Source organism: Colias croceus, chromosome 3, assembly GCF_905220415.1.
Source record: "Colias croceus chromosome 3, ilColCroc2.1".
NCBI classification, from domain to species: Eukaryota; Metazoa; Arthropoda; class Insecta; order Lepidoptera; family Pieridae; genus Colias; species Colias croceus.
This window is the reverse complement of record NC_059539.1, coordinates 6,114,316-6,138,044: the sequence shown is the minus strand read 5'-3', so window position 1 is coordinate 6,138,044 and position 23,729 is coordinate 6,114,316. Positions and strand designations below refer to the sequence as shown.

Here is a 23,729-nt window from a genome sequence, read left to right as displayed (position 1 = left end):
AACCTTGCAAGATTTATTAAGCTTACAGTTTTGAAAAAAATGTCACTAATAGCTTAAAAACATAACGATCAGCTAAACTGTTTATAATTACGAATTACGATACACCTAGTGATTAGCATTATTTGATAAATCGGCACCTACAATTATGGTTTATGAATATAATCAGTTTTTTTTTTCTGAAATAATATTTTAATATAAAATCTGATTCTGTCATATTATACACAATATATTCGTCAGTATATTTCTAAGAAAAAGCTATCCGAAGCCAAAAGTCGTAAAAATATCTATAATTTTTTACTTTGATACGTTACGAACCAACCTTTGCACACCTGAGCTGTATCTGCCATTGTTATTGTATCTATATCATTGTTTGTTGAGCTTACCTTCATATATAAAACTACACAAAGCGGTAGGTACGCGACCGTAGACCCTGCAATGAATTGAATCAGTGCACAGCTATGCCAGCAGCTGGTTGCGCGTGCAGAATCACATGTCTCTACTCGAATCGCACATCTGCATCACGCTACCCCCTCTGAACGAAATGGCGTAAGCGCCAAACAAACCCTTACCAAACTCAAACAAATCCTAAACGCTTGTGCCTTTCTCGAATGTGCAAGAACGAGAGTCTCCCTCATTCATTGTTAAATATACATACCTACTAAAACGTCGTAAGTACTGTTCAACGTCGAACTAAGTGTGTTCAGTAAAATTAACTTTAAATGAGGGTGATAAGTCTCGTTCTGAGTTATCAACCAAAAATACACAGTGAAATAGAGTCTCTTTTCGTTTAAATAAATTAATTTGTAGATATTTCATTTTCATTCAACAACCCCAAGCTTGCAGGTAGGTGAGTAGTTTAATTTTGAATAATGGCATTGCTGTAGAGTTCTATATAAAGCGCACAGCGCCATTCAACGCTTTTATAAACACTTTTAATACAGACGGATTGAATATTTTATACAGGGTGTTTGAATTTTCTTTAACATATGCAATCTCATATATTTTCTCCAAAAGATACACCTGAAGAAAGAGATATGTTTAATCAAGCTAATTATTTTGCATTATACTTATTTATATTTTAAGTTCAAAATGAGTTTTACCCAAGTGTCCTAGTTGCAAAAAAAAATCTTCCGCATTAACATTATTTTTATAACATATTTCGTTTGACCCATTTAGACCCATTAACTATAAACCTTAATGTTTATCTATATCGAAAGCTTGTAAGAATTTATGTTATTTTTAATTGTTCAACGTAACAAAATAGAACACTCTGTATACACAGCGAGAACGGAGAAACAGCTGAGATTTCGGCACACGCTATAGAGCGCGGCCGGTGCGTCACCGCGCCACCGGCCACCTTTCACCCTCACGAATTCCCTAAGAGCTTTTTCATATTGCCCAGCTATGTATAGACACTTATAAATACATTCGACGGTTATGTTATATATTTAGACGGTGGGTACACAATGCTGCGTATTTATTTATGCTAATGTTTAATTGTAAATACAACTTTAATGACAACACCAAATACAAATATACCTATGGTTATAGGTAGTGGTTGTACAAAGAATAATATATTTTTTTCTCTATAACTATGAAACCTTATAAAATTATTAATTAAAACAAATGGTGGTCTTATCGTTAAATAGAAATTTCATCCAGACAAACACTAACCAGACGTACAGAAAGAAATTAGGTGGAGAATAGGAGTAGAGCAGAGCATAAAATATTTAATACGCGAAGAGTGTATGTTATTTAATTACGCATTAACTTAATAACTTTGATTCTAAGTTATTAGCTATCCGCTCGCGACTTCGCCTGTTCTCTAAAACTTAAAAATTATACAAACTATAAGCCTTTCCTCTTAGGTCTAGTCAATCATGCCTCGCATTCAAGAAATCATAATCAAAATCGGTGCATAGTTCATAAGTTTATCAGACGCACGGCCGGGAAAAATTTCTTTTCTAATAAAATGTTGTGTTGCCTTATAATTTTATAAGCAATCGGTACATGTTGGTCTTTCTGTAATTTTGATAGTAATATTTTCATTTCGTACCTATCGCATAAAATAAATAATTAATGCGTCTTTGTGATATAATTACGTGACATACAGACAGATTAGTTATTATTTTCTTTATATTTATTGACTAGATAGGTATGATTATATCCTATTTTTTTTTATAAATTTACCAAATATCAACACGTATATTCTACAAAAGAGTAGAGACACTTACGTATCGAAAATAATAATTATAATTTTACTCCTCTTATATTGGGTGTTTATTTAATTTATAAACTGCAAGAATTCATAAACTCATTGCGCTTTTCGTTTCTTTAGTAGGTAATATTATAATTTTTTACATTCTATATAACTTTAAATTATCTAATAGATAGCAAATCCCATCGAAAAAGATTCTATTCATGCAGAATTTTGATAAAAACACAAAAAACTGCATTGCAAAAAATTTATAGATACAGTACAAATTTACCGTAGGGAAACGGAAAAAAGATTGTTCCCACATTTAAATGTATTTTTTCCGAAACTAACCGTTATTTGGATTTTTTGCTTTTCTTAGCCAAAGGTATTTACCTATAGTGTACTGGGACGAAGGGGAAAGTCCTGGGGTCGGAGCGGGGCAGCTGCATCCAATGAAGCCCTTACAGATCTCTCGCCAACGGATTATCACAAGCATAAATGAGTAACGGTTCCGTTACTATTTAAACCCAATTGTTTATCTAATGAAATCCTATCCATAATGTTTGCGTAGACATTAAAGTTTGTTGCAGGTTGCGTCGTTCAGAATGTGTAACAGAAGCATAATATTGAATATTGATAAGTTGGCAAGTCTAGCTATTTTTAACAGTTCATAAAACACTTGTCGTTTATAATAATTCAAACTATCACTTCACTCCCTTATTAATTTTAATTTCGTTATTTCCATGAGATTTTAATTTTTATTTAGTGGCTATCACTTTGCACAATTTTCTTAGATATAGTTACTTACTCATTTTATATTTTGCAATATTATGATGATGATTATTATTTTTAATACGTTTTCATTATTTTATTAAAATTTGAATATTAATAATATAGATACTTAAGATTCATGCAAGAATACAGTTTGTTAATTATAAATTTCAACAAAAGTAAAATTGATACATTGCATCAAATCTGTGTACCGCCTATTTCCTATCTAACCCCATGTCGCCGGTAAACCCAACCACTCATTTGAATATTAAAATTTAGTTATTGAATAAATCGTAATTACTTAGAGCAACTGGCGGACACACCCGTTGGGACACCTTTAAATTTAATTGAAACTTGTTTGCACACCCAACAAACGGTGTTTTGTTCGCCGCGACCTATCCGCGCTAGAAGAGCAACGCGCTGCACCCGAACACCAACACCGGTTTATTTTGCGTCGCCAGCTTTTGATAGATCTTTTTTATGTGTATTGAAATTTATTAAAAGCACAGTGAGGGTGCGCGTGCCCGACGTCGAATGTACAGATTGCTGCACCTGGCCCACGCGCACACCGGAGCTCTTGCCGCCTGCGTGTAATGATAATACGTTCAAATTATTTCTACATATGAAATGATCTATTGTTGCTTAAATTATATACATGGTACCTACTTTAAATATACAATTTCGTTTGGGGTTTCATTTTATTACTATGAATGGAACTTGCAAGTTTTTCAAACAAAATGTAATTTTATACTAAGCTTCTTCCACTTTCGTTTCATACTTTGCGAAATTTTTAAATTTCTATTTTTACAAACGAACATCATAAAAGCTCTAAGTTCGATAGTCAGTCATTTGTACAATAATATCGCATGAGATATCCATATAAACCTGCCAATGATCGGCTGCAATGAATAACATGTAGTTAGCGGTGATTAGCAATATTGGTCGCAACGCCGAGACCACACGGCCGAGCATCTAGACCACGACATGTAAGCGGTAAATCTGAACAACGTCGGAGTGCTCAGTGGATCGCGTGCGTGAACAGTGAGGCTGCGTTGCTGTGGTCCCCGTGTAACACAACTTTGATACGTGTCACACTATCGACCGCCCACTGTGACCGCTACAGCCATATACCTACTAACAACCTGTATTTCAGATCAATTTTTAGCCCAAACATTTCGCTCAAATCCTTTGTCAACATCCGCGTCTGTATCTATCCTGTATGTTTAGATAACTGTGGCTTTCATTGTATGGTCATGATTGATGTCTATAATTTCATTATAACCAACACACACAAAACACTTTGTAGCAATAATTGTTGATATCTACGGATTCGTATATTTTGTAGTAATTAATATTCCTATTTCCTCAAAATAATTTTATTAAAAAAAAATCCTTAAACACGTTTTTCATACATTTCATTGAGACACTCAACGTACCAGAAAAGTGAGATGTTTTTATAAATTGGATCTTAGAAAAAATACGAAAATCATTGCTGCATCGTTTAATCACTTTCGTTTTATTGAACTTACATCTGGGGAATATTACCTGCAAACAGGAAGTAAAGCGATTGCCGGCAAACGAATCGGTTCTAAGAATCAAATCGAATGTCAGATAAGGTCGCCATCGGCAAATCGACTGTTGCAGGGACCTTTGTCCGCGAAACATCAATGTCGCTCTCGATGGCGCAGCATAATGCGGAAACAATGCAGACCACATTCGTGCATCGCGACCGCGCCGCGTCGTGTTCTCGCAGTTCGATGTTTGCGCTCGTAAAGTGTCATTATGGTAACAGTACTTCATTGTTGTTTTCGGCAATGCCCGTCTCCCTATATTTCTTGATGACTCGCGCTTTGTTAAACCTGAACGTCACGGTTATAACTAAAATGGGTTACGACCGATGTTGCGAAATTTTTACGGGCCCGCGTCTCGAACAAAATCTTGTTTCGTTTAATAATGCCCGACTGTAAAGAACTAAAGAAAAGTAAATCATTTCGACGTATTTTAACTCTCAAGAATTTATTTTCATAACTTATTTCGTAAAAATATAGTACAAATGTCAGAATCTTATTCAATTAGTACTGGTCCGCTTTATATTGCTATTGATAATCTTATTAAATAAAGCTGAGGCTAGATTTTACTGAATCTGATTGAATGTGGCGAAATAAAAAAGTTAAGTTCCTCAAGTTTGAAATAATCATCCTAATCACATCCATCCACAACTTATCGTTAGAATAGAATATAAGTACAAAGCGGTGTGTGCTCGACGTTATAGTGCTCACATTAGAATAAAAATAAATATTAATTTCTGCTCATCGAGATATATGTAAGTAGGTACATATATCTCGATGTTTCTGCTATGATATGTTTCGGAAGTATTTTCTGAGTGACAGCATACACAACAAATAAGTTAAAAAAACAAGTATGTAACAAACATTAAACTATGTGTCGCTGACACCTTCAGTAGGTACCTACACATGCATACCTATAGGATATTGTTTCTCATAGTCATGTAACGAAGTCAAACTTGTGCGAGGATGAGTGTCCTATGTCTGCCTCATTGCATAAAAATTATGTCAATAATGTGCGACAAAATATTACATATACGTGTTTACTAAATTATGCAATAAAAATATTTTACGTCGGAGAAAACTCGTAGCGCTGACGTAGTCTATTTTTATAAATAAGTTTGAAATTTTAAAAATATAGAATATATCGTTATTTCAAAAAATATAACTAAGTACATAATATGTATATATATTATATTCAGTAAGTTGTTACTTCTTGATTAACTCAGATAATATAAATAGATCCGTAGAAAGTGCACAAGTACTTCCCTGCTACCTACGTTTAACAATTTGTATCGCTTTCAGTTTAGTTTGGATTATTATGGACTGTTTTCATTAACATTATAATTATTATGCTATTGTTTGTGACTCACGATTATAACAAAGATGTCAGACAGTGATCAAAGTTTAATATGAACATAGTATAATGAATGTACGCTTCAATAAGCAAGTATAATGGCTCTAATGATAATATGAAGACAATACCAATATCCTTTGGGTGCAGCACTAAGTGGAACCCAAGCATGTTACACGCCACCACCGCTTCCATTCGATACGCTTTGATGAAATCTTATTATTCAAGAATTCATTGTCTTCAACTCAAAATATATTGTACTGTCTATTTTATTCATATTTATTTACTATCAAAGAACAAAATCAAAGTTTAACCAAATAACTATAAGTTTATATTTTGCATCACTGTTGTATAATCTCTGTGACTCTTTTAAAGCAACAACAAAAACAAAATGTTTTCTTTCTAGTTATTTAAACCCTTTGTTAAAACGGATTGAGCAGGTTGACCAGTTTGTGAACAATGATGTTGAATAGAATTTTGAAGTGTAATCAGCGCCATTGATTCGTTGTCACCTGCAGAACTCGTTAATTTGTACAACGCTAGGTTTTGAATGACGCCCAGTCTCGTTGAGCCATTCAATCCGTGAAAAGTAAACTCGAATAACGAATTGCTTCGATCTAAAGCAACCGGTTTTTGAATTCTTCAGCTAATGAAAAAGCTACCGGTACTGTATGTATTCATTTTTTATGTATCGGCAATATCATCAATATTCACTAGTCAGTCGCAAAAAAAAAAAACTTAGACTGGTTATTATAGATGTTAAAGTGCTAATATCATTAAAATACGTTTTTCTATATTAAAAATTTTCACACTTAGCGATTAATGTTAATTAGGTCCACATTAGGTCAGCAATCAGCACTGATTGAATACAGCTGTGCTATTCTTAGTTACCCATATATTATTATGTATAAAAATTATAGGGCTATTTATGAAAATATCGAAAAGGTGTTTGTACATGGTACCCCCTAAGCTACCAGATTTCGTCGCTGTATACACCGGATATAGTTGTATGACCGGAAACACTTGTTTGAGCGCAATTGCAGGTACGTTCCCATCGGTAGGTACAATACAAACGCATAACTTCAGAGGCCCGCGGGACCATCTCAGCGCACGTGCAAGTCCGCGGGCCCGCTCTATATAATCTTTAAGGCATTCATCCGGATTTTATTGCGTCGTTCATCTTTCGATGACCTCAATTTTGTGGCGAACACTGCAAAACAATTTTATGGTGTAATCTCATGACTATTTTGATTTTATAAGTAAAGCTCTGATGAGTTACAGACGTATTATTGTTTTTTTCCTTTATATCAATTTTTTACACTGATAATGGACTCGATAGTTTGTTAGTATAACTACATACCTATTGTTTACGTTTCTTTTACGAAGACGATTGACTTTGTAAATATAAGTTATAATAATTGGAAACGTAACCAACAACACCGGTCGGAATTGTTCCAAATAGTTCACAGTCAGAAGTGCGGGGTCGTTAATCAAACAATAGGCATTCCGTGAAACAGTGTGTCGGCAAGATGCTCGATAAGGGTCCGGTAGCAGCGATACAAACGACTTTCGGGCACTGACTCAGACACGAAGCAATAAGCGATACGTGTTTATAGTTCAACGGTTTTGAATAATTGAACGAGTTATTTATAAGTTTCCTTTAGAAAAGAATTGTGTGCGCCATCGTAGCCGGATGCCACCTCGCTTTGGAGAGCATGCCTTCATAAAGGCATTTAGTCTATTTTAAGACATCCTGCTTAGTACGGGGGCCCGAGTCTTCTCGCACGTGCGTCAAGTCACAAGTGTCCTATGCCCGCCGACCTGTCAATTACTGTCACCCTCACCTATCTCCGGGCGCACACGGCACAACGTCTGAACAGATAAACGGAGTGTATGTTGCATATTGCATCAGGATACATCTTGCAAAGAACAAATCAACATCACGGTACTTGTATTGATCTACTTTTATGTTACCCGCGCTGTTCATAAAAAAAGCTAAAGTATGTAAGTTTATACGATATATCCAACAATATAGGTATGTACTTGCCCTTCTGCGTAGAAAATTGTAATATAGAGCAAATAATTTAACGTATTTTTATGCCGCTCTACATGTTTATTATATAATCGCTTACATAATTCAATTTGAATATGTGATTAAAATCTTTTGTTCTGTAAAACAAAAGATTAAATGCATTGATTTTGAATTGATTTAAAAACGTTTCATATCAGTTGAGAGCATCGACAATACTGTTCTTCCAAGTAGGTGGAAACAATGCGTGGCGATTATAAAAAGCAGTGATGCGGACATTATCGTTTGCATGAGACAAATGCAGGCGCGGCCGCTGTCAACCACGGCAGCTAATGGCTCGGAGCCACTTGTGTTCCTTCAGAAATTGAACGAAACATAAGATAGAACTCATCAAATTCAAGAACATGATTTCAATTATTCGACTGGAAAAAAGTAAATAAGCAGGACATAAAGATCGACAATAATGCAAATGATGAACAAGGTACAACTTGATAGAGGTCAGTCATCTCAATAATTAAATGTTTAAACTTTTCGAAATCTCTTTATTTTAATAGAGATGAGGGACCGGAACTACGCCGCTCCTAACCCCTCACCTGCGCATACGCTTTCCGGGGTCCACAATGCGACAAAACCCTCCCTACACCCAGCACCTCATCTAAAGACAGTTTACCTACACCGGTAACGACCCTCTTTTTGTCGATCAGATCAATGACCCCATCATCTCCCCTCACAGCTTCAGAAACTATATGTGTACCATATGTTATTCATAATTCTTTTTTTATTCTTCCTTAGCGTATAGTCCAATTATTCAATTCTAAAATATTTAAATTAATTAAATCATCTCATCAACAACCAGATTAGGATAGACATTAGGGTAGGTACTTAACAAGTACTTGATAAAGTTTGAGCAAAACAATCTAAATTCCAAAGATTACTTATAAATAGTTCGATTCTAAGAATTCACAACGACTCTGTTCCGGCACAGATTACGTAAGTAAATCAATCGAGTTCAAATATCGCACAGGCCATCTCATTTTCTAGTCGAGACACTTGCATAATTGGACCGATTTGCACAGAGTGGCCGCATTGGGCATCGAAGTAAGAGAGTAAGTTGCGCAAACTAACAATCATCGTTTGCTTTGCCGATGAAACAATGAAATCGATGCCATGCCGGTTACCGCATCACTTGTTCCATATTTAATGGTGTATTTTATCGTAATGAGCCTCTTCCATCACTTGTTGTGACACATGTAATGTCTTGTTACATATACTGATGATATCAAAGGGACAGGACACAGGTAGCAATAAATAAAGTTGATGTATTCATTCACCTATTGCATCAAAAATGTGCAATTTATTACTCCTTTTATTTATAAAACAGTTACCAATAAGTTAAAGCTTTCAAAAATAATGCTTATTCGGATAACAATAGTTGCTTGGACATAATTTCCCGCCGCCCAATGGCTACACCTACATGCAAGCCATAGTATTCGCATTCGCATGTCATATTCAATCATTTCAGAGCGCCACCGACCGGTCTCTTGCTTGTAATATGCTATTAGAAGTAATTAGATCAGTACCATTACAAGAGGCCATAAATTTCTAAGCTAAATAGGTTCTTAAGTTAAAACTAAGTACTCTTTCATAAACGTACCATAAATTCTTAATTGTATACTTAAAGTAACTGAAGTCACCTAATTAATATTTAGAATTACTTGATTGAATTTGAATTTAGACACGGTAAAAGATGGTTTATTTTAATAATAAAATTTAACTGGGCTTCTATTTATGTACATATAATTATAAAGATCCACCAACTACATGACTCTGCGCAAAGTAGATATAGAGAGAGTATATCTTCGTGATCTCCAGCGAAGTGTGTTATGGTATTCTGAAAATCTTATATCTCCTTTATCATTTCGATATTCATATCAAAAAAATGTATAATTTATATTCATGTTAAATATGTGTTTCTGCTAGTAGGATAATGACAATATTGTGTACCTACCTAAAATCTACATCCTACCTGCAGTTTACTAAACATATCCATTTCTTACCTTTCTTCCCTTGTAAATGAAAAACATAAGACACATTTAAACATAATTTCAGTTAGGTACACTGATCCCTCTTCTGTACCTACATAATTCGTTTAAAACGCGAAAATTGAAAGCGCAACAAATAGCGTATCTTGTATAGTAATTATAATATTATTCAATAGTCCAAGTTTCATAATTATACAAACACGGTAAGAATCAGGTGTATAAACTATTGTCAATTGATTTTCGATTACCGGCTAGATGCAGCCATGAATCAACAATGATATATAGCTCTCCAATAAATTTAAACAATTTCAAATTGTTCTATCGCAGCGACATGGCGCTTTGTCTGCGAAATAAACTAGACAAAGATAATTTCTGTTGTCTTTATAGCCAACTGGTATTATGAGTCAGCCGTGATTGTTTAATTCAGTGCCAGTGTAAAGTTGTCTCGAAACACGCGTACAATCACAACAATTTAAACTTTGTTCATTTGCATCAATTGAGACTTCAATTTAAGTTGGTTAGCTTTGTACGATATTAATCATAACAAACAAGATAATTATCAAATTATCAAAAAGTGTAGATAGAGATAGATAGCTTGATGTATTTTTTTTCGAAGAATATATGAATTAATATACGAATATACGAATGGGTCTTCTCATGAACTCAATCTCCGTTCCTCCGACAATCTTACGCTTCGTATGCCTGTTCACACCTTCAAATTCTACGATTGCTCTTTTACCGTACAAGCCGTAAGATTGAGGAACTCTCTCCCGACAACGATCAGGCAAGCCCAATCTTTATATAGTTTTAAAACTCTTGTTAAGAACTACTATCTATCTCGTTAATGCTGTTTGTCTATGTTCTTTGCTGATTTAGTTATCTATTTATGTAAATTTATTTTCCTCTCTTCTAATATTTGTATTCCTATACTGCTCATTTCTCCTTTGTTTTTGTATAATATTATTTGATTCTTAAGTTATCTATCTATGTATACAGTTCCTTGTATATGTATGTATTTATGCACTGTCTACCTTTTTACTGATTTATTTTTCCTATATCCCAAGGTTGCCTGGAAGAAATCGCTTTTAAGCGATAAGGCCGCCAAATTGTACATTTATTATAAGTTGCATGTCGTTTCTGTAAATTTTGTTTTTGTGTGCATTGTACAATAAAGTGTTTTCTATCTATCTAAAAAAGTTTGCTATCTTGAGAAAAAAGTATTAAACAGTCATATACTTATGTACTGTTCCGAAATAACAAAATGGATACCTACATAGAATTATAATGCTTATTGCTTATGTGCTTTATAAATAATATGATAATTGTGAGTTGAAATACAAAAGAAGCGACCGCACGTCACCTAAACTAGATAATCGCGGGAGCATGTACCTGTTGCGTTGCGCGCTCCTTTCATGGAATATTCTTCTTGTTATAGAGAGCACACGACACAATACGAGTTTATCTGAACGCATTATGAGTGACATCTCCGCTCCCAGATCTGGAGATAGTGCTCGTCGTCTTCGAGTCACAAAAGTGTATAGTAGGGCACGCTGGCTCACGAGTGAGGAACGCACGGCTTCGGCGTGCGGGCGGCTGCGAAAGATGTAAGGTGATCTCGAACCACGCTGACCTTTGTGCGCTACGGGTACCGCCGACGATCCTCTTTGTTTCGCGGTTCGCTTGTCAGCGTACAAGAAGGAACTGTGTTGTCTTTCTCCAAAAGAAAGTAGGTAGAGATATCGAAGTATTGTTCTCGCTTCAAGTTAATTCAATAACGTGCTGCTGTCTATCGAGCGCCATGTTTTTGTTCGACGTTGAATAGCCTTTATTGTATTTACCTTTAAAATTCTTGACATTGGAACAGGTGTGCCTGGAAATTTTTATCTATTGTATAAGGTCTGATTTTTATATAATACCTATCAGAGAAAGTAGAAACAAATATGTAAAAGATTACGTTGCTTCTTTATAGATGGATTAGGTACAATAATATTGAGTAACGTACCTACCTTACCTTACTTATAATATTTTTGTTCATAACTACTAATGAATATCTTTTACTCTACTAAATTAAAAATATAATATGTGTTGCATCCGTTTTATAAATATATATAGAAAGTCGAGTCATAACATTGAATATACCTAACTATACATTTTTATAAAGTACCTACCTATAATTATTTACAATCATGTGTTAAAAAGACAGTTTCACATAACCTGTCAAAGCGATCATCATCACCCTGGCGTCAATTACCGGTATAATTATCACAGAACCTGAAAGCATTTCAACGACTACTTAAATGCAGTTAGCGAGCTATTGTGAACAATAAAAAGTTAAAATTCCAAAGGCCGATTATAGTTTTGGTCACCCGATTCAAATAAGAGTTGAAAAGAGAGATGTGTCATCGGAAATAGGAACAGAGGGCATATGTAAAGCGACACTTTGTGGCAGCGTGTGATCGTCGCCTTGATTCGTGGACACGCATCAGAATAGATGCTTATTAATCTTATTCAAATGCTTATGAGTAAAGGCTTTATGCATAACAGAATAACCAATAGGTACTGTATATTATAATACGAAAGGTTCTTCCGTTTCTTTTATATAAATACTTCAAATCATACCTCGTTGGAGACGTCTTGAATTTTTTTCGGGCTAGTTTTCTCTGTATATAAATTTAATTAATTTATGTTAATTTATATCTAATTTGCCCATCTAACTTTGTTATTGTTTACTTCATGATCGCACCTTCACACTAATCTCCTATCGTTCTACACAAAAATTTCTTGTTATAACAATTTTAATTTAGGCATATCGACCTATACATTGAATAGAAATAAAATAGGTACACAACAATTTAAGAATAATAATCACACGTTACTATTAAACAAAGCTTATGTATTTTAATAAGATAGGCAAAAATAACCCTTAAGAATTTCACTTTTAATAAATTATACCAAAATATGTCTTATACAAATAATATCGTGACTCGATCTTCATTATGAAAATCATAAAATATACCGTTTACTATCGTTAAATAGAAACAAAGTTTTAGTGGACAGAATTAATGGGCGGAATAGTAATAAAATTAAATCGCTAAATCCTCAAATACCAAACAGGTATCACACATGGCGTTTATAACCAACGGCTAGACAGACGATCCAGACAGATGCGCCAATTTCATTCGTGTCACCTAGTCCGGCCTTCCCGTTACCAATTATTACATTTGACTGTAGAAACGGTCAGCTGGTATAGTTTTTTTCATATGAGTCTGTTCGCCTTTTATGCGTCTGCTGACCCATATGTCTCCGAACGAATATTTCACTCGAGCTTTGCTAGATAAAACAATAATCCCTCCATCTGCGTTTAATTTTACTGAAGATTAACTTCTTTAAACTTAACTGGAACAAAAATATAACAGCGAGATAGTGGTTAAAAAACAATTTATAATACGTTTCGTGAAAGCACAAAATGTGAGGGAATAATTCTTTCGTAGTGTGATAAACGGCGACATTAATAAAGGCGAAAAAAAATTAATTCGTGAATTCCTTAAGTTATTGGCACAAAAAGGGAAAATTTAAGACGTGCCAAGTCAGACAATGCGAAGTGGTGTTAATCTTGCCGCGATCAATAAACTCTCTGATTACACATTCATGTAATACCTCGTACTTCACAAAGATGCTGTTGTCCTGCTCCACTCGTTAGTGGTTAGCGATGTACCGCCACTTAACTTTTACACTACAACCAACTGCTTTTTACACAGTCGATATAAGGTGATACTAGGCTGCTGCTGTTACTTTTGCTACTTTTGTTACTTTTGCTGTCGACTTTTTTTTTATGAAGAGGAATGGAAATTAATTAATTGTAATTTAATTTACATACAAAATCATTAATGTAGCATTAAAAAATCTTTGTATTATGTCATTTTAAATTTATCACAAAACAAAAACAATAATTTATAGCCATAAATCACCACCGTCACATACAAAAGTCAAACAATGGTTCAAGTACATAAACACTTATTATGTATTACTTTACGTTTTATTGTGTATTCCTTAGTAATAGTCGGAAGGGGGTCGTCGCATGCGCAATCCCGCACCCCCGCACGTGCCAACCACGAGGCCGGAAACTGCCATCAGATATATTATCACGACCTTCGCGAATCCTCGATACACTCCCACATTCATTACTTTGAGTACATAATATTATTCGACGTTTCAATTAATTTATAGCATGAGAATAAATGATACAAGTTTTTACGGCGTTGTCGCTTTTAAACAGCTCTTGTAATATTTAGGTTCTTAATTTTGTGTTACAACAAAAGGATAATCATGTTTGTCTTGTATCAATAAAGATATATTATTATCAATAAATCTCTTCCATATTGTTTTATCTAATTTTTCTAAACTACTATAAGTAGGGAATTGCTATTTAATAACACATCAAATCAAGTTATCAAGTTATAAAATTACAGTCATATGTCATATTTATGTAATCATTTCTCATAAAAAGAGACTTAAAAGTAAGCCGCGCAGTTACGTGGTAGAGCTGAGTTTCGAGCACGATGCCTATCATCAGATCCATCGTATTTGCATAGGAACTGTTGACAAAACTTATGCAGATAAGGAAAGACAGGTTGAGCTTATCTCACTCCGAGGACATCCGCACGTTGCTCGGACCTCGGACGTGCGCTATCGAGCTAACACACATTCAAGCATCACATCCCATCGTAATCCAATTCAAATATCGACAGACGACAACCTTTTGATAAATGAGAATGATTATTTCAAATTTTTTGTGTAAGACCTATTCTATTGTATAAACGCTCCACATATTATTTTGGTTTTAATCTTTAATTCAAAACAATTTATATTTTATAAAAAAAGATTGTTCTTATAAATTGAGAAACATCGATAGCATCCTCCAATGAACTGTTGTATAATATAATATCACGTTTAAACAAACGTGCAAATTGAGGATTATTGATCCATTCTGAACGGTTCAACGAAACAGTAGCGAACGGGACGCCATAGAAAAAGCAACAGTAAGCAATGTTGTGAAATAGTATGCATGCTTTATAACACGTGACTATGTTTACCATAATTTGAGTTCAAGAGGACATTGACTTACCTAAATAACAAGTACGAACAAGCAACCTTAGCAAATGCCTCTCAATTTTTGCAATAACTGATTCGTTTCCTGAAATTTTTGTGATTGACTGAAATGAGGAACTTCCATCAATGAGGAGTTCAATAATGTTATCATTTACTACAAGACTAAATCAGCACAAATCAGTTAAAGATTTCATATTCTGAGTAGGTTGGCATTAGGAAATTCATAACAAACCATTTATTGTCTCATTTATGTATTTATAATTATTTTTTTTTTTATATCTGTAGCTACGCTAGAACTAATGATGTACTATGCTGTAAGTTTAATCTCATAGCGTGTTTCAATTGTTTTAAGGTATTTAGCATATTATTTGATTTGTAAATCTAATTTATCAATGACAACAAATATCATAACACTCCCTAGGTGTGTTATGCATGTATGATAGTTGTGTGAGCTCATGTAAGTGTTGTGTGGAATCCAATAACAAAGCAAATCCACAGGTACGTAAGCATCCCAGTTTGTCACGGTTAACTGGAAACACAACATCCCGATTGTTCCTCTTTAAAGCTTGAACAATAACCTGTTCGAAAACGACGACGGATTTTTTCCTAAATGTTCTTTCATTCGCATTCAAAAAGTTTAATGGAATTTTGCATTGCGCCATTCTGTGTATTGTAGAACGGCGTGGAATGTGAATAAAATCAACAACGCACTAAATCACATACCCGATTATTCAATAGCGGTATTAAAAGATGTACGATATCGTTATAAAAAGTATCGAAGATAAAATCTCGCCTTTCATAATAAATACTCTATTGATATCGGTAACCGAATAACCAAAGAAATGATAATTAATTTATACTTATGCTGATTTCATTATCATGTATTCAATAATTTCACGTTGTCGAAGACAATCAGTGGATTATATTTTAATGTATAAATTATAATATTGGCCTGTCCCGCTTCTTACACTTAAGCGGTGATCTTTCGATCGATTAGCTTCAGTAGCATGAAGGTAAGTTTTAAATTGATGTATGTAATGGATATGCAATGCGGTCATAAATCTGTGGCTTAAAGCGTGAGCGGTGGCGAAATGCGACATATACGCCTACACCGCACGCGGCGCCCGCAACACTACTCCGCGCGCGTACGCCTGTACCGCACGTTCTTAGCATATCTGAATCTGTACATGCGGCGGCACAACACTATTGCCTGATATGGGCAAAAATTGAAACACGGAAAGTACAATTATCTGAGTAGGCCTCTACCTACACATAAAGCGTTTCATGCTTTCTTTATGTTTCGCCTTCACATGGTAAGGAAATAAAATCTCGCCAGCGATCTGAATTCCTTTGACCTCAACGGTTTTAAGAAAGCTTTTTGGTCATGTTATGAAGCATATTCAAGGACTTTTAAAATATTTATTTTGTCTCGAAAAATGGATCCTCGAAACTATTTCCAATATCAAAATCAGCCGGATAATAAACATAAATAAAATAAAATAAAAAGCCTTTATTGTTGATCTTAATTTAAATTACAAAACTTTTCTAAGTACCTATGCCTCAGAACTAATTACTACTAACATTTACTAACTAATTATACTTTATAAACTCAACTCACTCAAGATTTTAGTTCGGCAAACGGTAGTTACTCCTCAACTTGTCTTCCGACAAAGGCCTCCTCTATCGCCATTCTGTTCTGTCCCTACTCCGTAGCCTTAAGAGTCCACGTTGGACCTGCTGTTTTCCGAATACTTCTTCCCACTTCTTCCCACCTTGTAATTTGTCTTCTATATATATACAGGATAATAAATACTAAATAGCAAATACCAATTTAACCTATCGAGTACCTAAATAGGTACCAGATTAAATTTTCACTTCAAATAAATGCAATCAGAAGGTAAAAATTATAATTGTGTCTAATTATAATTAAAATTATAATTCAAAAACAATAATTTTGATAAGAAGAAAACGTAAAAATGTATACGTAGGTAACATATGGAGACATTTGCAGATAACGTACATATTACACAATCATACCTAGCTTCAAATAGTAATGCGTATATTTGTAATGAAATAAGGGTATTTTGCGCATCTTTACCTGATGTAATCCCACGGTCTCGGCGCCTGAACAGGTGTGCACCTGAGAGTTAGAGCACTTTTTCATAAAGTACCAACATACAAGCAAACAAAATGATCGACGTGCTCACATGAGAATGATGGTCGCCCCATTCAGAGTTGGACATGGAATTCCTTTATGTTTATTGATCGCGTTTGGTGTCGTTTTTTTAAACGATTCATTACTATAATATGTATGTTGATTAAAAATAAGATGTAAATCGATGTCCGTTGTAAAATTATTGAACCATGATATTTATATTAACCGGTACTCATGTTTCATTGTGTAAAAGTAACTTCATTGTTGTCATTTGAAATTTGATGCGCTATGTTTGTGTAGGTATCGATTAATTATATCACAATTTGACCTAATAAAATTCCTGAGTCATTTGGCACGTGACTTTAATAATGGGTAATGGAGCTACTAAAAATCACGTGTATGACATTGTTTCATTTTCACGGACTTTTACCTATTGGGAAACATTTTTTCATCCTTCATTATTAATTTCTGACTGCTTAAAGTCCGACTTCTATTCTAACATACCCTCCTACCCACCTCTACTCAAATAATCTATCAGCTTCCGGCACTAACAATTTTAATTTCAAAATTTACTTCAGCGTAGTAACTTGGTAGTAACCTATTTCTAAGAACGTCACTTTCAGTTGTTGCATATGACAAATAACCTTGAAATATTTTAGCCGAGATAGGTTTAGCCCATTATTTATTTAACATATTTATATTTACTCGTGGATCTGTGTAATATCTTGAATAAACACGCAGACAAGTCGCACTATTAGCTTTATACCATTTTATCGATAAATTTGTTCTCGATTTACAGTCCCATAAAGATAAACGCATAACCTTGATCTACACTGCCTGGAAATTGAAGTAAGTATATGGAAATAAAGGTGTGTTATTGGGATATTTTCAAGGTCTTCACTCTGATACATTTTTTCATATCTTGTGGATATTTTCTGACAGTAAGGTACATTTCCCACAGGACTTACAAATAACTCCCACGGACTTTCAAACGAGCCGTATGAATGGATTGAATAATTTCTTACCTGGATCAGGTGGTTTTAATTCTTACCGTGTATGAAAGTGTCATGTTACAATGCTTTCTTCGTTTTCGCACAAAATTGCATGACCGTAGCATTAAAGGAAACAACGTATCTACTAATAGTGTGATAATAATTAGAACAATATGAGTACCTAATCAATTCAATAAATTTTAATTATGAATATACTACATTACTGATACGATGACAGGTGTAGTCAACGAACTCAATGTACTAAAGGGAAGTAACAGATTCGTTTTCAAATTAAAGTTGGTGTGTGGGTTGATTCAGGCACACATTGTGGTGTCGGTTGCGGGCGCAGCGTTTCGGGCCGCTATCGACATCGGCCGATCGCGTCGTGTTAATTACTTTCATTAAGGGCAATTGTCCTGCTTAATCAGGTTGATCAGTCAGTTTGCCGCCGTGTGATATTTCCAGTCATTGGCATTAGAAACTGTGAAGGAGGTGAATGTTAATAGACAAACGAAAACTGACTCGGACGATTTAGGTAAAATTATATGCAGTATGTATAATCAATTTACTTATAATTTAGGTTAAAATGGCACAATCGTGTTGCTATTTGTCCCCTAAATCTTTTGTATGGAATTTGAAAAAAATATATGGTATAGGTAAATATCAGCATATAAACTAAATAATTTTTATCCAAACTAAATCGGGCCGAGCCATTTGGTTTAGTCTATAATAGTAGGTTTTATGTGCTGAGCTGTATATACTTGGTATCTTTGATTATTTACAAGTAAATAATGAAAGACTAGTATATACCTATTACCTACCTATTTCCTATAGATCGGTATATTCTTAGACTCTAAGTAGGTAGCTACAATATTTTTTTTATCATTTCGATCTACCTACACATTTTTTAAATATGTAACATAGTACCTACGTATTTCACTATTTCGCTTGAAGACTTTCAACTATGTACATTAGGCAGGTAAGTAGGTACTTATATTATATTATAAACTATTTATTAAAAATATTGGGCATAATACTGTATTATCAGTTAGAGCTGTTTAGGTATAAATTTAACTGCCGATAATGTTTTTGTCCTTCAATCCGTAAACCACAATGAACTCATCATACTTCACATATTAATGCGGATGACGTCAGCTCTAGTACGTCGGACTGTTAGATACGTAGGGCGCAGGCGGCAGAGGGGAAGGGGGGATCGACGGAACAGATATCATAATTTCGAACCCTAGCTCGTCGCTCCAGTGGCGCAATTGGTTAGCGCACGGTACTTATAAGACAGTGTTCGTGAGCAATGCCGGGGTTGTGAGTTCGAGCCTCACCTGGAGCATATTTTTGGTATTTTTAATTTTATTGGTTTTTAAAATACAGTTTTAATTTTTTAGTTCTGAATTCTGCGTAATTATAAAACAATTCAAAGATACCAATTTCCAAAATTTAAAAATATGTACAAAGTTTTGAGTTTTGACCTATAAAAAATGTAGTTACCTATATTTATTTAAAAGTTAAAAAACTATCGTCCTCTCTTCGACTTCTCTTGCAAGAGCTTGAGAATATCCCTAGTCTTTGATATCACTCAGTAAACGTTCTTCGTTCCTCTACACAATATTTTTTAATTTGTTCCCAAAAAGTATCTCTAAATCAAAACTGATCCAAATCAGATTTAAAAGAAAAAAAGGAAAATAAATTTCGCATTTATAACAAGATAACAACAACATGAAAATGTTATTATTATTCATTAGTATTAAATATTAATATCATATTCCATGAAATTTTTTTAAACAAAAATCAAAATTAAATCCAAGTTCGAATAAGTAACCCCGAGGTCACGTTCGTATTGTCTGTGCTTTTACATTATTCCCTACCAAAAGTGATCGCGGTGCTCGCTAATTTACAAGTATAACAAGGAAGTCAGGAGCAGCAACACGCAAGCGCCTGGCTCTATTTGGAAGCAATATTATGAGTCTTAATTACAGATAGTCGTGTCTGGCATTGTTTCGGAGTGCCGTAGCTTCATTCGGTAGTCGGGAGGGTGCTCCGGGCACGACATCGGTAACTAATCTGCCCGCAGCACGCCGCTCGACCTCATGATCCTGACCTGCGCGACCCTCCAGCCCGCTCCCGCGCTTCACACCGCTCCCTGCTCCCTTTACACTACCAACCTATTTGTTTATTCTTGCCCTCATCTGATTAGTGCGGCCTTTATTTTATGGCACTTTTTATGTCTTATTGTTAATCTCTTTCTTCAGACCAGATAATATTTACGGTATTCTATATAACAATCCATTATTTACATAAACGTAAGCAAAAAATGTATTAATATTATGTGTGATAATTTTTATTTACTTTTACGAAGTACAAAAGATGCAAAATAAAACATCACGCATCATTTTAAAACTTTATAAAATTAGATAGATTTTCAATCATTCAGGAGGGTCCACTGTGATACAGTTCAATTATTTTCATTCGTTTGACACGGCATTTGCACGCATTCCTAAAATTTATAGGTTTTTTTAATTCAATATATTTAAAATCGACCCGACCAAACCCACCGACCCTTGAAGTCGTGAGGAATGTAAATCGGTGACCGTGCGCGAACATCCTTTGACCACAAACTTTATTATTTTTTCTCTATCGTCTATTCGTACGAGAAACTATTTGGGTTCAGTAGATGGATACGTGCGTAACCGTAAAGAATGTCAGCATGCATGCAGCTTCCACCGACTGATTCTACTTTCAATAATCACGACCTTTACCTGACTCATGTTTGTCACTTTTTTGTTACTTATTTGATACAGAATGTTAATCGGTATACCCAAGCTAGTCCATCTTTCAATATAAATTATATTCAATGTATGTCGGTTTATTATATTTAATCACAATCAATTTACTTTGACTTCGATGACCCGCGAGGAAATAGTGTAATAAAAAGTTATATTTGTGTATTTGCAGTGATATAAATTTGAGATTAAAATTGATATAGAGTAGAAAGCAAACAGAACAAAGCTAGAAAGGCTATAAAGATAAAGACCCAGCCAAGATATCACATGATCAGCAATAATGTAGTCTATGGCGCAGTGCAATACTTTGACAATAATATATAGTGCAAGCATAAACACACAAAGTGGGTATGTACCATATGCCACAAATAAAATTATTTGTAATTTTTATTCCTTATAAGTACTCACTATACATGAAACAAGTGACTTTTAAAATTTAAATGTATTTTTAAAGCTCCTGGTGAATATACAAATATGCATCACGATGTGCTCCGCTTTCGCTCCCTAAATGCCGAATGACTTAAGATAAAAGTACAAGATTGATATTTATTGTACCACTATATAAATAAATGTAAGGCATTTTGTTTTTTATTTCTAACATAAGTAATTTTATACATGTCGAGATAGCCCATTGATGACAAAAATTGTGTTCCACTCAAATCGGATAATTTTCTACTTTAATACCATTAGTAATATTGAGTATTTGAAGAATTCATGTAAAAATGTATGAAAAATTTACATCTATCGTTGGTACCGATGAGAAAAAAATAAAAGTACCCAATATGTGCAATAAGTAATTTCTCAGATCTAGAAGTAAATTTTATGGTCTAAGATATTATCAATCATTTATTTTGAATACGAATTGAGAACGTTTATATTTATTAAACTAGACACACACAATTACCTTCCGTATATTGGCGAACGCATAAAATATATCTAATTTCTGTTTACAACCTACAACACACAGTTTACAAACAATATCTGAATGATTCTACAAGCCGAATTGAAACGTATAGTATTCTAGGTTAACAGTTAGGTGCACCTGACTAATTAGGGCCCGTACCAGTCTTATCCTCCATCAACTTTATGTTACCACTTTGTCCTATTGACTCACTGCCAATACCGCATGCCAAGTTATAATCGATAGCGATTTCGAGTGTCTACTATTTAATTAAACATTTTTAAGTAATACTGGATTTGATATCAGTATAACAAGTAAGATAATTATTAAAGATCTGTTTAACATTTCTGCCTTAATTTCTACATAAATTTTAACCCAGCTCCCGAGCGGCCCGATCGGGCCACGACACAATAGATTTTCTATTGTGTCTGTGATTCCGGGGGCTGAGTTAATAAAATTTTAATTTACTTACGGCAAACATTTCTATATACTTGAAACACTAAAATACAAATAAAAAGATACATGTTCGAACAAACAAACACTAACATAAGTTCTCAATTAAGTAAGACTATAAAATATTATCGTCAAAACTTTTCATATATTTTTCACTTCCAGATTAAGAAATGTTTTCATTCTTTAGTAGGTACTTACACCAAATATTATTAATGATCGAACAAGAGCGATAGAAAAAAATTAACTAGGCTTGTGAAAAGTAAACAAAATATTTTAATATTTTAAGACTCAGTTAACAATATTTTACACAAAGCCTGTCGTAAGTGACACAGCTTACCATAATTGGCTTTCGCAACGTAGTTGTTTATTCGTAGAAAATTAGCGTATTTAAATCAACGTTGACGTTTATCGTCGAACAGTAAGTTCAAAGACAATGCGTTGGCAGATCATTTGGGCATAATGTTACAGAGATACTACAGTTGTAGTAGGTAGTAAACAGGAATCCATAAGCGTGAGTCAGTCTCGGGTCTGACGGCGCCGGAGTGCGGTGGCGCAACATTCAGTCGCCACTTCGGCACCTCCAGCTTGCGAGTTGCGCCGGACCACTCCATCTCCGCATTATACTGCATGACTGACCATTGTTACCGCAGAATGGAGAAAGTCACCCATACGTAACAACTTGACGATATCCTTTCTGGCTAATCTGACAACTCGTCTAGAAACTAAGTGCACTATCATGATAAGCGTGATCCTTATTAGAATAATAAACGCATGGATTAGATTTGAAATAAAAAATATTGCGAAATTATATTCTTAAATCCTGGACATTATGAAGCATCTTAGCCACACCTAAATTTTAAAGCCTATAGTACAATCTAATAAGAATCATTTGCAGTACATTAGGTACTTTAAAAAAAATCATTCATCCCATATTATATGGAGTTTCGGAAAAAAGAGACAATCATCAAAACACAACTCAAATTGTTTACTTTTACCAATAACAAAAAATACAGTCTTCCAATGCAGAAAGTAAATATTTTACATAATGAGAATTTACTTAAATCATTTTAATACTCAACACATTCATTAACTCACGTAATGAATATTATTTAAAAAAACTGATTATCAAAAATCGTTCGAATTAATCTACAGTAACCGGTATTGTGCGTTCATGGCTAGCCGACCGTAATACGATATTTATTGATTTCTGGCGGAGCGTCGCTTAATGAATGCGGAGCACATTTCATGATTTCTCACGATACGTTTGGGAACGAGATTTTTTTTCGTTTCATTTCTCTTGGCAAACAATACGTCAGTGAACGCGGATGGAGGGTTGGAAGTGCGTCGCCGGTGCGACTGCCTCCGT

At 34.4% G+C, this 23,729-nt stretch overlaps 1 non-coding gene across 1 annotated transcript; it reads left to right on the top strand.

Moving 5' to 3' along the window:
* Positions 1 to 19,467: 19,467 nt before the first annotated feature.
* Trnai-uau lies at positions 19,468 to 19,559 on the top strand. Its single transcript is given in 2 exon segments — positions 19,468 to 19,505; positions 19,524 to 19,559. It is a non-coding gene; the product is annotated as a tRNA-Ile (tRNA).
* The last annotated feature ends 4,170 nt before the right edge of the window (positions 19,560 to 23,729 follow it).